The following is a 17,346-nucleotide window of genomic DNA, read 5'->3' on the forward strand; positions in this document are numbered from 1 at the left end:
CCTTTCGTTCTGTCCTCCTGGTTGGAGCACAGTGGCGCGATCTCAGCAGCTCACTGAAAGCTCTGCCTCCTGGGTTCACACCATTCTCCTGCCTCAGCCTCCTGAGTAGCTGGGACTACAGGCGCCCGCCACCACGCCTGGCTAATTTTTAGTATTTTTAGTAGAGACAGGTTTCACTGTGTTAACCAGGATGATCTCGATCTCCTGACCTCGTGATCTGCCTGCCTCGGCCTCCCAAAGTGCTGGGATTACAGGCGTGAGCCAGTGTGCCTGGCCAAATTTTAAGGTTTTTGAAACTTTCTGTGAAGAATACCATTTGATGGGAATTACACTGAATCTGTATATGGCAATATACATGCCTTGGGTAGCATGAATACATGAAGAAAATCAACTCCTCTGATCCACGATCATGGGATAGCTTTCTATTTATTTGTGTCTTCTTCAATTTCTTTAATCAATATTATATGGTTTTCAGTGTACAGATCTTTAATCTCCTTAGTTAAATATATTCCTTCATATCTTATTTTTTGACACTATCATAAATGGGATAATTGTCTTGAATTCTTTTTCAGTTAGGTCATTATTTGTGTATAAAAATGCTACTGATTTGGTATGTTGATTTCATACCCTACAACTTTACTGGATTCACCTACCAGTTCTAACAGTTTTTTATATAAAAATAAATCAATAAAAAAGATAGTTCCTCATTTTTTAGCAGTGGGGAAAATGAAGCAGTTGGCCTTAAGTGAAGACCAACATTTAACCATAGCACTTTGTCATATTATTCATGAAAAAAAATAAAATGTCATGACAACCGTAGATTCAAACAATTTTATAACATGCTTCCTTTTATTGAATAAAAGCATTCAATATTTTTAAGTAAGTTTTTAAGCCTTGTAAAATCCTCTTCAATGCCCTATATACATTACTCTAAACCTTATAGATTAAGTCCATAATGCTGGCTATACAAAATTGAAGTCAGATTTTTAAAGCACATTATCCAAAATGCCACTATACTATATGTAAATGACCAAGTGTAATGTGCTGTTTGTTATGGGCAACTGCACATTTTGGTTTGCTTGGGACAGGTCTGGTTTCTGTCTATCGTCCTGGCATCCATCTAGTTTAGCATTTGTCCCAGATTTTCATTTATTAATCAAGATTTTTTTTAAAGTAAATAGTTGCTTTAGAATAAATCAGGATAGGTGTGGGAAAACTCAAAGCATCTTATTTCTAGCTTTTGTCATGGTCTCATTGTCTACTTCTAAATTTTGGTTATTTAAGAAGATTGGACACAAAGCTGCAAAGGCTCCATTTATGCATTTATGTATTGTATTATTCCATTTTCACATGCTATAAAGATACTACCTGAGACTGGGTAATTTATAAACAAAACAGGTTTAATTGACTTATAGTTCAGCATAGCTTGAAAGACCTTAGGAAACTTATAATTATGGCAGAATGTGAAAGGGAAGCAAGCACCTTCTTCACAAGGTGGTAGGAAAGAGAAAGAGCACAGGGGAAACTTTCACTTTTAAACCATCGGATCGCATGAGAACTCCCCACTATCATGAGAACAGCATGGGGAAAACCACCCCCATGGTCCAATCACCTCTCACCTGGTCCCTCTCACATCACATGGGGATTAAAATTTGAAGTGAGATTTGGGTGGGGGCACAGAGCCAAATCATATCATTCCACCCCTGGCACCTCCCAAATCTCATGTCTTGACATTTCAAAACCAGTCATTGCCTTCCCAAAAGCCCCCAAAGTTTTATCTCATCCAGCATTAACTCAAAAGTCCAAGTCCAAAGTTTCACCTGAGAAAAGACAAGTCCCTTCCACCTATGAGCCTGTAAAATCAATAAGCAGGTGTTAGTTACTTCCAAGACACAGTGAGGGTAGAGTCATTGGGTAAATGTTCCCATTCAAAATGGAAGAAACTGGCCAAAACAAAGGGGCAACAGGCCCCATGCAAGTCTGAAACCCTGCTGGGCAGTCATTAAATTTTAAAGGTCCAAAATCTCCTTTGACTCCATGTCTCACATCCAGGGCATGCTGATGCAAGGAGTGGGCTCCCACAGTTGTGGACAGCTCCATCCTGTGGCTCTGCAGCGTACAGTCCCCCTCCTGGCTGCTTTTATGGGCTGGTGTTGAGTGTCTGTGGCTTTTCCAGGTGCATGGTGCAAGCTGTAGGTGGATCTACCATTCTGGGGTCTGGAGGATATTGGATCTCTTCTCACAGCTCCATTAGGCAGTGCCCCAGTGGGGACTCTCTGTGGGGTATCCAACCCACACATTTCCCTTCCACACTGCCTTAGCAAAGGTTCTCCATGAGGGCTCTGCCCCTGCAGCACACTTCTGCCTAGACATCCGGGTATTTCCATATATCCTCTGAAATCTAGGTGGAGGTACTCAAACCTCAACTCTTGTCTTCTGTGCATTCGCAGGCTCAACACCACATGGAAGCTGTCAACGTTTAGGGCTTCCACCCTTTGAAGCAATGGGCTGAGCTGTACCTTGGCCCTTGTATCCGTGGCTGGAGCTGGAGTGACTGGGATGCAGGATGCCACATCCCAAGGTTAACCCAAGAAACCACTTTTTCCCTCTTAGGCCTCCAGGTCTGTGATGGGAAAAGCTGCCTCTAGGATCTCTGAAATGCCCTGGAGACATTTTCCCCATTGTCTTGGTGATTAACATTTGGTTCCCCATTACTTATGCAAATTTCTTCAGCTAGCTTGAATTTCTCCCCAGGATTTTTTTTCCCTATTAAATATAATGGCAAAAACCACAATTACTTTTGCATCAACCTAAACCAAATGGTCAGACTGCAAAGTTTCCAAACTTTTATGCTCTACTTTAAAACATAATTTCTAATTCCAAAACATCTCTTTGTGAACACATATGACTATGCTTTCAGGAAAAGCCAGATCACCTCTTGAATGCTTTGCTCCTTGGATATTTCTTCTTCCACATACCCTAAATCATCTCTCTCAAGTTGAAAGTTCCACAGATCTCTAGGGCAGGGGCAAAATACCTCCAGCTAAAGCATAGCAAGAGTGACCTTTGCTTTAGTTCTCAATAAGTTTCTCATCTCCATCTGAGACCACCTCAGCCTTGTCTATATCATCATCAGCATTTTGGTCAAAACCACTCAACAAGCCTCCAGGAAGTTCCAAACTTTCCCACATATTGCTGTCTTCTGAGCCTTCCAAACTGTTCCAACCTCTGCCTGTTACCCATTTCCAAAGTTGCTTATACATTTTCAGGCTATCTTTATAGCAGTGCCCCTCTCCTTGTACCAATTTCTTGTATTAGTCCATTTTCATGAAGAATGATATGATAGATGTGAAATGTCTTGGCTCCATTGGTGCAAGAGAAACTTCAAAAATAAATTATTCTAGTTTTTTTTTAATAGTGTTTTCAAATGCTTCTTTTTCCTATATATTCATTGACTGAAAATATGGATGTAGAAGTTCAATTTGTTAAAAGTGAAACAGTTACCATGCTATTGGAATATCAGTAAAAACTGACCGGGAATGATACAAATATTTTAGCCAATTGGCAAGGCAAAGCTTTGTAGTAAAAGGAATATTTTAAATTCCTTTGTAGTAAAAGGAATAAATAAATTAAACCTATAGAGCAGAAGTGTAGCTGGAATTGGTTTTTGGACACACATAAGTTATAATTATACTCAAATAAGATGAATGTTCTACTAATGGACATAGAAGCATGAAGTTGTAAACATTTACAATTTTTCTAGTGGTATATAGATACCACTAGAGTGAATAAACTAAAAAACTTATAGCAAAACTGATGTTGAATGAACCCATATACGAAAGCTCAGTATGGTGATACGTGCAGCCTTTCTTTTTACTTTCTATAATACTTCATGTTTCAGAAGTAGTTACAACTTGTTTTATGAGTTTTATTTTGTGAAAATATTTATTGAAGGAATGTACTCTGATTGGAGATGAAAAGACAATAACTGAAATGTCTTATGCTTAGTAGAAATTTTTTTTTTTCTCAGCCTCCCAGGGACTTCAGCATGTAGAGAGATTTTCATAATTTAAAAATATGTGAAGACTCTTCAATATAATTTGTTAGCATTTTCCTATTTGTTAACTATAAAATACTATTTTCAGAACAAATATAGGCAGTTTTATAAAAAATATTAAAAATATTAAGAACATATTTAAAATGTATTTATATTAGCATCATTGGCATTGTACTAGAAACAGATACGACTAAGAAACTGAATAAAGTATATAAATTTATGCCCAGGTGAATTTGTAGTATTTTTAAAGGCTTAGAAAATTAAACACTTTCAAAAATTTTCTTTAATGTAAATAAATATGTGGATATATTTAAACATTTTTAAGAAATATATTAATTTCAAAAATATTTTAAAACATAATTCTGTTAAGGTCTACCAATATAATGAAACCAATGGCTAGTCAATAAAATTTTTTATAAAATTATATTTTATAATTATTTTAGTAACCCCATTCACAGCAAAAATTTCCCAATTTGGATCAGTAAGCTATCTGGTCACCTAATATTGAATTGAATATTCTTTCTTTTCTTTGCAATTGTTCTCAACCAGGATCTGGTAACTTGGTTACAGATTATATTACTGCCTCTTGCATTTTACTTCTCTCCTCTAATTCAATTTCTTTCTTATCCAGGTATGTTATTTGTAATTCTTTTAGCAAGTATGTGTTAGGGCTAAACTGTTCCAGTATTTGAAAGAAAATGTGTTTATATCATCTATGCTCCTGAATGATAATTGAACTGAGTATAGAATTCTTAGGTGATATTCATTTTCTCTTAGCACTTTTAAGATATCTTTCTGCTGTCTTTGAGCCTCTTGTTGCTGTCAACAACTGTCAGTCTAATGGTTATTCTTTATAAGTAATTCATCTTTATGGTTATTTTCAACATCTTTTCTTTCTTTCCTTTTTTTTTTTTTTTTGAGAGAGGTCTTACTTTGTCACCCACCATGGAGTGTGGTGGTGCAAATGCGGCTCACTGCAGCCTCACCCTCCCAGGCTCAAGCGGCCTCAGCCCTTCAAGTAGCTGGGACTACAGGCACATATCATCACGCCTGGCTCATTTTTGTATCATCATGTTGCCCAGGCTGGTCTTGAACTTCTGGACTAAAGTGACCTGCCTGCCTCAGCCTCCAAAAGTGTTGGGATTACAGGTGTGAGCCACCGTGACGGGCTTCAATACTTTTTATTTGCTTTTGTGAGGGTTATTTTAACTATTAATTATATATGAACTCTTTTTATTCATTTTGCTTGGGAATAAATGGCATATTTTAATGTGATAATTCATATCTTTACTAAGTGCTGAATGATTTCAGTCATTATTTTTACAAGAATCGGTTCTGTGACATTCCTTCTATACTATGCTGTTGGAGCTCCTACTAATGAATGTGGTGGATTCTACCACTGGCCAGTATATTCCCAGACCTCTTCTTCCTTACACCCTTTCATTAAAAAGACCAGCGCTGCTAAATATTTACTTTTCTAGCCTCTTTTAAAGGCAAGACTTGCCAAGTACAGTTTTAAAGATGAAATGTTAACTGGAATTGTGTTGTTGGAACTTGTGGGAAGTTCTTTCTTTCATGATGAAAAGAGAAACCCAATTGGTGGTGTTTCCATTCCTCGTCTTCCTGCTACAAACTTAAATACAATGAGAAGAGCTTTAGCCTTCATTTGGATTTTAGTAAAAGGTCAAGATAACATCAGGGATGCATCTGTGACATCTCCGAGACAGAGATCTGGTGATTGTTAGCTGCCTCCCTCCAAATTTTTAATTATGTGATAGTGTAACCTCGGTTTCTTTCAACTGAGTCCATGGAAACACCTAAGCGCTAATACTTTACTTAAGAGAAACACACATAGAGTATGTGGGTGATGAAAACACGGCAACAAAGGAAAGGAAGATGCCAAGTAAAATAATGCAATGTATCTCTCTCTGCGTATCTGCTCACCACGAGGCATAGTAACACAAGAGACAGTACAGTTTTTCACTTGCCACGTAACAATTTTTGAAAACATGGAATGGAGAAATTTTACATCAGAGTAGTTCACTAGAGAGGAAACGGAGGGAGGCTATTTGTCTAGTGCTTTCCTGCCTCCTGCTTCCCATGAGATCACATGATGCAGAACATTTGGAAATAATCACCTCTTTCACTTCTGTGTGATGATGTCCAGCCTCTGGGTGACTGGTCAGTAAGCCATATCCTATAACCTGTAGTATGATATTTCATCCATGTCTAAAAGTGGGATGGAAATGAAGTTCTGAGAGGTGGGATATGGACCAGGAGAAAGAGGTAAGGAACTAGTTGGAAGAATATTCCTAACATAGAACCTTTTCATTTAAAATTCCAAACCCTTTTCTGAGACTTCTCATATTTCTTCCCATTTTTTTACTTTATATGATAGGACTTAATTCTAGATAATACCATGATACTATATTTATATGATTTATTTATTTGTAATCTTTTACTCTCTAATAGTTTGTAAGCTAATTCATGAAGGCAGTGAATTTTTTCATAGGATATTAATGAATTGCAGCCTTAGTGCTTTGCCCTACCTTCTTGGATATTAATACGTATTTGAACCAGATTCATCTTTCAGAGATTTGGTCAGCTTGGACTTATTCATATTGGAGATAATTACAGGTGACAGGGGTGATTTTTATCTAGTATTCTGGTGGTCAGGAGCATTAAATTTAGAGTCTGTCTGAATTCACATTCTCACTCTGACACTTATAGTTGTGTGACATGGTGAAAATTATTGAATAACTTTAAAGTTGTTTTCTCATCTACCAAATGATTCTACTAATATTATCTATATTTATGGTTGTTGTAATCAATGTATGCAACATCATATATAAATCATTTTTATGGTGCCTAGCACCCAGTAAAACTTGCTAGTCATTTTAATCAGTTCAAGGTGCTATAAGAAACTACCATAGATGAGGTGGCTTAAACAACATAAATTTATTTCTTATGGTTTTGGAGACTGAGAAGTCCGAGAGAAGATGCCAACAGACATGGTGTCTGATTAGGAAGTATTTCTGATATGTATAACACCTTCTTCTCTTTGTGTCCTCATATGGTGGAGAGGAGAGAAAGAGAGAGAGAGAGAGAGAGAGAGAAAGAGAGAGAGAGCTTTCTTGTCTGTTCTTATAAGGGCGCTAATCCCATTCATAAGGGCTCCACCCTCATGAACTCATTAACTCCCACATACCATCACATTGGGGATTAAGATTTCAACATGTGAATTTTAGGGGAACACAAATATTTGGTTCATAACTATGGTGTTTATATCCTCAGTGTCTAATGAGAAAGACAGTAAACCCTCTGTTTTGATGTACACAGCTTTTTACACAAGTGGTGGAAAAGCTGAAAAAAACTGTGGTGAGGCAATCCATAAATGAGCAACAGCAGGATGCCGCTACCACCTCTAGGCATTCTGGACAAAGAGATCAGGCAACATGAGAGCTCAGGGGCAAAGTCACATGATTGGAAGCTGCTGCCTTGAAGGAGATGGAGGCACTGCCTGATCTTGATGACAAGATGGACCACAAATACCCTGCTTTCTCTCATCTTTTCACCTTCTATCCTCCCATTCAAGGAACCTAACTAGAAGTCAAGTGATAAGAGAACCTTAAAAATCCAGCTCATGAAATCAGCTTGCCAGTTGTACAGAGTGTTCAGAGAGAAGGGCAAAGAATGGATCTGAAGGCAAATAGGTCCAAACTCTGGTCCATATTCATTATTATTGTTAGAATTATTATTGCCAAGATTTCAGCCTTTCTCCATTCTATTATTCAATGTAATGCAAAGGCTTTTTCTTATTTCCTTGGGATCACCTACAAATTACTTTTTATACTATTTCATATTAAAGCAGAAACCATACTTACTAGTTTTAGTATAACCCATGTTGCAAAGTGCCTCTGTCATGGAAAATACTTCTGTTACAGGAATAAATTAGATTGAATCTATAAATCCATATTAGTACTTTATAATTAAACCTTGATCAGTTCAGCCACTTAGCAGTTCACCTACATACCTCTAATTTCATTTTATACTTCCCTGTTTTAGAATAAATTACTATTTTTATGCAAAGCCAATGAGTGTTTCATTTCCATTACTGACTCTTCATATCAGAGAAATTGTATGATGAAGGGTTATTGTCATGATAAAAAGTTTCTAACATTTTTTCCCTTTATGCTCTTTAGCAGTTATTATAAATAAATGATTCCTTATATCTAGATACTACTCTTTGTGTGTTTTTTAAAAGCTAATTAATTTTAGCATTAGTGAGTAATATTTTCTGTGAAACATTATCTGATTCTGTTCATCGAACAAATAGGAAGATTTAAGAGTACTTCCCCCTCGAACATTTTCTAATTCATGAAATTTTATGTTGCTTTCAAAAAACAAATCTTATTTTTTAATTTTAAAATGTTTTTGGAGAATTTCCTCAAAAATAATGTATTTTCAAATGCAGTACTATTTGTACATAGGACATTCCACTATAAACCCTCTACCTCTCCATGTTTTAAATAAAAGCCTGACCTAAAAAAGACACATCTGAATATAATATATTTCTAAAATCCCTCCGCTTTTCATAATGAATAGCATTTGTGTGCTTAAAACTTTTACAGATTTAAAACCTAATTCATAATGTTATGATCAACACAGTACACAATCCCTCTGGCATTTAGACCCCCTTTATTTTACTCATTGCACAAATACATTGGTTGTAATTGTGAAGCTCTTCTGTTATATACCAGATACAGAATTTCAAGGATAAAGAGGTAAAAATAAATAGCAGTCCCAATTTCTTCTATTAAATTGAAATTTATAGGACTGATATTTTTTAGAACAACTACAACCCATATTTATGCATTTTTTATAAGTGAATCACCCTCAAAAGGACTTTTTAAATCCCCTCTTTCTTTCTACTGGGATACTTATAATATGAGGTATGTTTTGAATATTTCCAGAAAATTGCTCAGTGTTTCAAACATTACTGGTAATTAGTGATAGACAGTGCAACGTCTTTCATCACCCTTTTACCACTTCAATGACCATAGCTATATTTATAGGATAAAGAATAGAGAATCTCACCCGGGCACTGTGGCTCATGCCTGTAATTCCAGCACTTTGGGAGGCCAAGGTGGGGGGGATCACCGGAGGTCAGGAGTTCAAGACCAGCCTGGCCAACATGGTGAAACTCATCTCTACTAAAAATATATATTTAAAAAAATTAGCTGGGCATGGTGGCAGGTGCCTGTAATCCCAGCTACTCGGGAGGCTGAGGTAGGAGAATTGCTTGAACCTGGGAGGCGGAGGTTGCAGTGAGCCGAGATCGTGCCATCGCACTCCAGCCAGGGGAACAAGAGCAAGACTTCATCTCAAAAAAAAGAATAGAGAATCTGAATATTGCCTAGGTAGAAAACTATGGCTGAGCAAGAGTGTTTCAAGTAAAGCCATGGAGAAAGAAATTAAAGATAAAAATATAAGGTCAAGTCAAGGTCATGGATAGAAAACAGATTTTGGATCGTTTTCTTAAAGTGAAAATGAACTAAGATGGAAAATAATTATATAGAACAGACGTTAAGTCAAGAACTATAACATCTATAGGATGTCCTGGGATATTTCTTTTTTCTGTCCTCAAATTGATTATTATTGTTCTCTCACTGTTTGTTGATCATTTCATGTTGCCAGCTTTTGGCTTTGACTTTCTCTATTTTTTTTTTTTTTCCTGTTCTGATGTTTATTGATTTATGCTGTTATTTCCATGTTTCTTTTTTCCATTTTTTTTTCTCTAGTATGGTGTGGTAGAATCTTAGTTATTTGTTGTTAACTTTTATAAAAGTTATATTCTAGTATTAGCATTTAATAATGTAAGTTGTCTGATAAGTATTGCTTTAACTATATCCCACAGTTCGATTTGGTTTTCATTAAGTTTAAAGTGCTTTCTAATTTTCATAGTAACATGTTACTCTGACACATGAATTATTTAGAAATGTTTGTTTAATTTTTTAATATTTAGGGGTTTGACAGATAACCTATTGTGGTTAATTTCTATTTTAAATATTTTATGGCCCTAAAATATATTCTGCATAATCACAACCTTTCTAATCTTAATTAATTTTGTTTATGTCTAACATATATATTTTGGTGCATCTGCCATGTGCAGAAGAAAATAATATTTATTCTGCAAATTTAGGGTACAGTGTTATATAAATATTAATTAGATCGTGGTGGGTAGTACTATTCAGATTACTTATTTCTGTATTAATTTTTTGTTTCCTTATTCTACTGTATTTCAGAGAAGGGTATTAAAATCTTTCTTAATAGTAGAATTCTCTATGCCTTTAATTCAAATTATGCTACATGCACGTTGAGGCTCTGTTCTTAGATGTTTATACTTTCACAATTGTTATGTGTTCCTACTGAATTGAACTTTTCATCATTAAAAATGTTTCTTGTTATCTTTGCCAATACACTTTTTCTTGAAGTCAATTTTATCTCCAGCTTTGTATTTTTATTCTTTGCATGTTTTATCTTTATCCATCTCCTCCTCTACAATGTATCAGTATATTTAGTTGCATTTCCCATAAATAGAATGTTATTTACCTTTATTTCCTTTTTGTTTACCTAATTATTTATTTCATTTACATTTATGATATAATCATAAGTATGGCTGGATTTGTATCTATTATTTTATTTTTATCTTCAGTGTGTTCTCTTTTTTTCTCTCTTCTGTTCCCATCTTTCCTTTTTTATTCTGATTTTGAATTTTTAGCAGTTACATCTCAATTAATGTATTGACTTTTTAAGTATGTATCTTTCTTTCAATGTATAGTAGATATTCTTTAGAATATCCAACTTCCTTTAGGGATTACAAAATGTATCCTTAAATTTTAATCATCTACTGAAATTTCATATTATATTATTTTTCAGAAAGTATAGAAACTTTGCAATCATACAGATTCATTCATTTCTGCTGCTTCTTCTTTTTTTTTTTTTTTTTTGAGACGGAGTCTCGCTCTATTGCCCATGCTGGAGTGCAGTAGCACGATCGCGGCTCACTGCAGGCTCTGCCTCCCGGGTTCACGCCATTCTCCTGCTTCAGCCTCCCTAGTAGCTGGGACTATAGGCGCCCGCCACCACGGCCAGCTAATTTTGTTTTTGTATTTTTAGTACAGACGAGGTTTCACCATGTTGGCCAGGATGGTCTCGATCTCCTAATCTCATGTACGCCCTCCTCAGCCTCCCAAAGTGCTGGGATTACAGGCGTGAGCCACTGGGCCTGGCCTGCTTCTTCATTTTTAATGTCGTTTGTTATATATATAGAGAGGCATGTCTCATTTTATTGGGCTTTCCTTTATTGTGCTTTGCAGATAATGCATTTTTTTACAAATTGAAAGTTTACGGCAACCCTGCATGGAGCAATTCTATCTGTGCTATATTTTCAACAGCATATGTTCACTTTGTGTCTTTATGTCACATTTTGATAATTTTCACAATATTTCTATCATTATGCCTGTTGTAGTAATCTATAATCAGCGATCTTTGATCTTATCACTGTATTGTTTTGAGGTTCCACAAACTACATCCATAACAGATGGCAAATTTAATAAATATTGTGTGTGTTCTGACTGCTCTATCAACAAGTTACTTCTACGTCTCCTTGTAGATGTACAAACTATAGTTGCTTCTACATCACCTATTCCTTGAGACACAGAAATATTGAAATTAAACCAATTAATAACTTTACAATGTCCTCCAGGCGTTGAAGTGAAGAGCTGCATGTCTCTTACTTTAAATCAAAAGCGAAAAATGATTAAGCATAGGGAGAAAGGCATGTCGAAACGTGAGAAAGGCTGAAATCTAGGCCTTTTGCACCCTATGGTTAGCCAAGTTATGAATACAAAAAAAAGTTATAGAAGCAAATTAAAAGTATGCTACTTCAGTGAACAAACAAATGATAAGGAGGTGAAGTAGCCTTATTGTTGATATGGAGAAAGTTTGAGTGGACTGAATAGAAGATCAAACCATCATTTCCTTAAGACAAAGCCTATTCTAGAACAAGGCCGTAACTCTTTTCAATTCTGTGAAGGCTGAGAGAGGCGAGGAAGTTGGAGAATAAGAGTATGAAGTGACCAAAAGTTGATTCATGAGGTTTAAGGAAAGAAGTTGTCTCAATAACATAAAAGCACAAGGTAAAGCAGCAAGTGCTGATGTAAAAGCTAGAGCAAGTTACCCAGAAGATCCAGCTAACAGCAATAATGATGCTGGACACACTAAATAACAGATTTTCAATGCAGTCAAACAGCCTTCCATTGAAAGAAGATGCCTTCTGGGACTTTCATAGCTAGAGAGGAGAAGACAATGATTGGCTTCAAACCTTCAAAGGGCACTGGTACTCTTGTTAGAGTATAATGAAGCTGGTAACTTTAAGTTGAAGCTAACATTCATTTACCATTCTGAAAAACCCTAAGGCTGATAAGAATTACACTAAATTGACACTACCTGTGCTCAGTAAATAGAACAACAAAGCCTGGATGTCAGCACATTGGTTTACAGGATGGTTTTCTAAATATTTTAATCGCACTGTTGAAACCTACTACTCTGTAAAAAAGACTCCTTTCAAAATATTACTGCTCATTAACAATGTGCCTAGTCACCCAAGAGCTTTGATGGATATTTACAAGGCAATCAATTTTCATGTAAGCTAACAAAACATTTATTCTGTAGTCCATGGATCAAAGAGTAATTTTGACTTTCAAATCTTATGATTTAAGAAATACATTTTGTAAGGCTACAGTTGTCATAGATAGTTATTCCTGCAGTCAATCTGGGTAGAATAAATTGAAAATCCATTAGAAAGAATGTACTATTCTAGATGCCTTCAAGAACATTCACTATTTGTGTGAGGAGGTCAAAGTATCAACATTAACAGAAGTTTGGAAGAAGTTGATTCTAACCTTCCTAGTTGACTTTGAAGCATTCAAAACTTCAGTGGAGGAAGTAACCGCTGATATGGTAGAAATAGCAAGAGAACTAAAATTAGAAATCGAGTTGATGATGTGACTGAATTACCACAATCTCCTGAAAAAACTTAATGGATGATGAATTATTTCTTATGGATGGGCAAAAAAAGTAGTTTCTTGAGATAGAAACTACTTCTAATGAAGATGCTGTAGCATTGTTAAAATGACGACAAATAATTCAGAATTTTAGATTAATTTAGTTGATAAAGCAGCAGCAAGGTTTGAGAGGATTTACTCTAATTTTGAAAGAAGTTAATACTGTAGGTAAACTGCTATTAAAGAGCATCACATGCTTAGAGAAATCTTTTGTGAAATGATGAGTCAATCAATGCAGCTAATTTTATTGTTTTATTTTAAGAAATTTCTACAGCCACCTCAACTTTCTGCAACCATCACCCTGATTCATCAGCTGTCATTAACTTGAGGCAATACCCTCCACCAGCAAAAATATTTTAACTCACTGAAGACTCGGGTGATGCTTAGCATTTTTAGCAATAAATTATTATTATTTTTATAATTATTATTATTATTTTGAGACAGAGTCTTGCTCTGTTGCCCAGGCTGGAGTGCAGTGGCGTGATCTCAGCTCCCTACAACCTCCGCCTGCCAGGTTGAAGCAATTCTACTGCCTCAGCCTCCCAAGTAGCTGGGACTACAGGTGCACGCCACCACACCCAGCTAATTTTTGTATTTTTATTAGAGATGAGGTTTTACCATATTGGCCAAGCTGGTCTCGAACTCCTGACCTCGTGATCCGCCCGCCTAGGCCTCCCAAAGTGCTGGGATTACGGGCATGAGCCACTGCACCCAGCCCCTAAATTATTCTTTAATTAAGGTATGTACATTGTTTTTAGACACAATGCTATTGCACACTTAATAGACTACACTCTAATATAAACATAATTTTTATATACACTAGGAAACCAAAAGGTTTATGTGACTTGCTTCATTGTGATGGTCTGGAACCAAACCTGTGATATCTCTAAGGCATATTCATGTAATAATTACATATATTAGAAACCCAGAGTCAAAGTTATAATTTTTAAGCCATTATATGTATTTTGCATAAAGAAAAATGCTGTTTCATACTCTCTCACATATTTATGATTTCTGAAATTAATTATTCCTGACCATATGATTTTTCTTCCTAATAGTCATTTTCTTTTAGTCTGAAGAAATTCATTTAGCCCTGGGGTATTTCACCACATGCTGGTATAGTCTAGTTAATGAGCTTTGAGCCCCCATGGATAATTATTTCAGAATTGTAGGTGCATCATGGAGATGCCAGATTATTTAAGCTGTAAAGCACCCTTAGAATTGAGATAGTTGTCCCACTTTCATGTCATTTAAGGAAAAATTCTCATTTTCCTTATTCATCCAACACCATCCAAGGGTGTTGGATAAATATATACTTATTTGCTGGACTCTCTTTATTTTTCTATATTATTTTTTGATTGTCAGAGGCTCTCTTTAAAACGATCTCATGGCAGATAAATCCCAACTGAACATCAGATTACACTTTATGTTAGTAATCTTTCAGAATGTTTGTTGAGGATTTTCAGTGTTTGTGTGTGTAGTTTCAATATTAATGTCCATCAATTTTCATTTGTTTCACTTTCAGTTCTCAAAGTAGGATTTTCTGAGTTTCTAAAAGTATGTGTTCTTTCAGGTTACTATACTGTTCTATATGTTACACAGATGATTTGCAATTCCGTAGGACAGAAAGTCCACTACATGTTTATGTCCATGATTGGGAGTCATCCCTTTTGCTCACAAGCTCTACTGTATTGTGCTGTGTATTTTACTTTCTGAGTTTCTAGAGATGACCCCGGGGAAAAGTCAAATAAGTGAAGTCTGTCTTCATTTTATACTTATTTCTTGATTTATATTTTCTCTTTTTCTCTTATGAAAACCATCACTGTGGAAACACTTTGAGGAGCTTATTAACATTAATCACTTTAATTATTATTCTATCAAAGGAAATTTGCTTTAACAGAGGTTAAAGGAGTAAAGCAATAATAATAGTGAAATTTTAGCACTTTTAAATCAGTTGGAGGAGGGCTCTTTAAGAAAAAGTAGTGTATAAAAGAGAAAGAGGATGATGCTTTTAGAAATATGACATTTGGGAAATTTCCTCATTCTGACTAATCCAATTTAAAAGGACTCCTACACTAAACCACTTACCTTGAATCTGTTTTTGCCTTAAAAACAAAAACAATAAGCTGAATATATGCAAAATCAAATGAAATGCACAGTCATCAGCTATTTTTATTTATCAATGAAGAGTCTTAAATCATCACTGAATTTTAATACCTAGGATAGTATATTTATCTGATACAAGATGGTTATTTGCTGTCTCTGGATTTAAGGCAACAGAAGGCTGACTATACATCAGATACAGTAGAATTACAAATATCAGAATATAAAAAAGAGTTCAAATAATAATGTACTGCTTCAATCAAATTCAGTCGTATATTTTATTTACCCAAGAAGACTTTGATAAATATTAACTGATTATTCCCATATTATTAAAAAAACTCATTTGGATATATCAATATGGATAACTCTAACGTTGAAAGGCAGGGTGGAAAACTTTATACTAGAAACCAATTCTTTTGTTGTTGTTGTTGTTGTTGTTGAGACAGAATCTCGCTCTGTCACCCAGGCTGGAGTGCAGTGGTGCGATCTCGGCTCACTGCAACCTCCGCCTCCTGGGTTCCAGCAATTCTCCCTGCCTCAGCCTCCCGAATAGCTGGGATTACAGGCACCCACCACCATGCCCAGCTAATTTTTGTATTTTAAGTAGAGATGGTGTTTCGCCATGTTGGCCAGGCTGGTCTCGAACTTCTGACCTCAGGTGATCTGCCTGCCTTGGTCTCCCAAAGTGCTGGGATTACAGGCATGAGCCACCATGCCTGGCCATAACATACTAATATTTTATTGTTATTTCCTCTTTAAAAGATAATAATGTCAATCTGGGACTAATGCTATTTATTTCAAAATATATGTTGTTGGATCATCAGTAGAATCCAGTGAACCAGTTATAGAATATCCAGAATTCAAACTCTTTCAACAAAAGTGGCATATAATATAGATATAAAATATAAATAACATACATATAAACAATATACATAGTGTTATATATAAAGGGTAGCTCAATGAATAAATGAGTTACTAAATAACATTTTTTCTATGTCAGTGTAAAAGATCGTATAGTATTTCGCTGATGGCAGAGAAAGTATCATCGCAGGATTTCAAGAGTAAACTAATCTGTGTTAGAAATGCATCACTTTTTACTTTCCTGACTAGTTATTCCTGTGAAAATGTGTTGACCCCTTCAAATCCAGTAGAGAAATGCACACAAGGAGAGTCGTTATTTACATGTGGTGAAGGCTTAAAGGCTAGATGATATCAGACTCAGTCCCTTGTGATGAACCTTAAAAAGTCAGTGGTCCTCACTGATGTCCAGTTAAAATGTTAGTGTCCAAGGGATCAAAAGTACTCAGATGTGAGTTTTAGCAGTTTTTGGCAATTGTTTCAATACTGACTAAAAGTCTTTGTGAGGATGGGTGCGGTGGCTCACACCTGTAATCCCAGCACTTTGGGAGGCCGAGGCGGGCGGATCACGAGGTCAGGAGATCAAGACCATCCTGGCTAACACGGTGAAACCCCATCTCTACTAAAAAAAACAAAAAACAAAAAACGAAAAATTAGCCGGGCGTGGTGGCGGGTGCCTGTAGTCCCAGCTACTTGGGAGGCTGAAGCAGGAGAATGGCGTGAACCCGGAAGGTGGAGCTTGCAGTGAGCCAAGATCGCGCCACTGCACTCCAGCCTGGGTGACAGAGACTCCATCTCAAAAAAAAAAAAAAAAAAAAAAAAGTCTGTGTGGCAAAGAGAATGACACAAGGAACAACGGCATGATAAAGTACTTCAGTTTTTATAAAACTACTGTCCACACCATTGGCATTAACTTCATGTTCAATTTGTGTATGCAGCCTTTTTGTGCCAAGATGGAGAACCTGGCTGAGAAGATATGTACCTATAAAAAGTCCACTTAGAGGCAACTCTTTACATTGACTACAAAGAGAAAGAACAATGAGCAATTAAAGAACACTGGTTTTGGGGAAAACAGTACTGTGTTTGTTCCTTTTATTTAATTAGATGACTATCAAATTATCTTGGTAACTAAAAAATAGTAGTCAATCTGACAGGAAAGAAAAATAATGCTGGTAGCAGAATTATGCTAAACAGCATTCA

General features: G+C 35.9%; 1 long non-coding RNA gene across 1 annotated transcript in view; it reads right to left on the reverse strand.

The window, feature by feature from the left end:
* Positions 1-1,503: 1,503 nt before the first annotated feature.
* LOC104007386 (uncharacterized) overlaps positions 1,504-17,346 on the reverse strand; it is a 36,009-nt gene continuing 20,166 nt past the window's right edge. The window contains exon 4 of the long non-coding RNA XR_681605.2: positions 1,504-2,766. This is a non-coding gene — a long non-coding RNA (uncharacterized LOC104007386). The remainder of the gene's footprint in view (positions 2,767-17,346) is intronic.

The sequence above is a fragment of the Pan troglodytes genome, chromosome 6, assembly GCF_028858775.2.
Source record: "Pan troglodytes isolate AG18354 chromosome 6, NHGRI_mPanTro3-v2.0_pri, whole genome shotgun sequence".
NCBI classification, from domain to species: Eukaryota; Metazoa; Chordata; class Mammalia; order Primates; family Hominidae; genus Pan; species Pan troglodytes.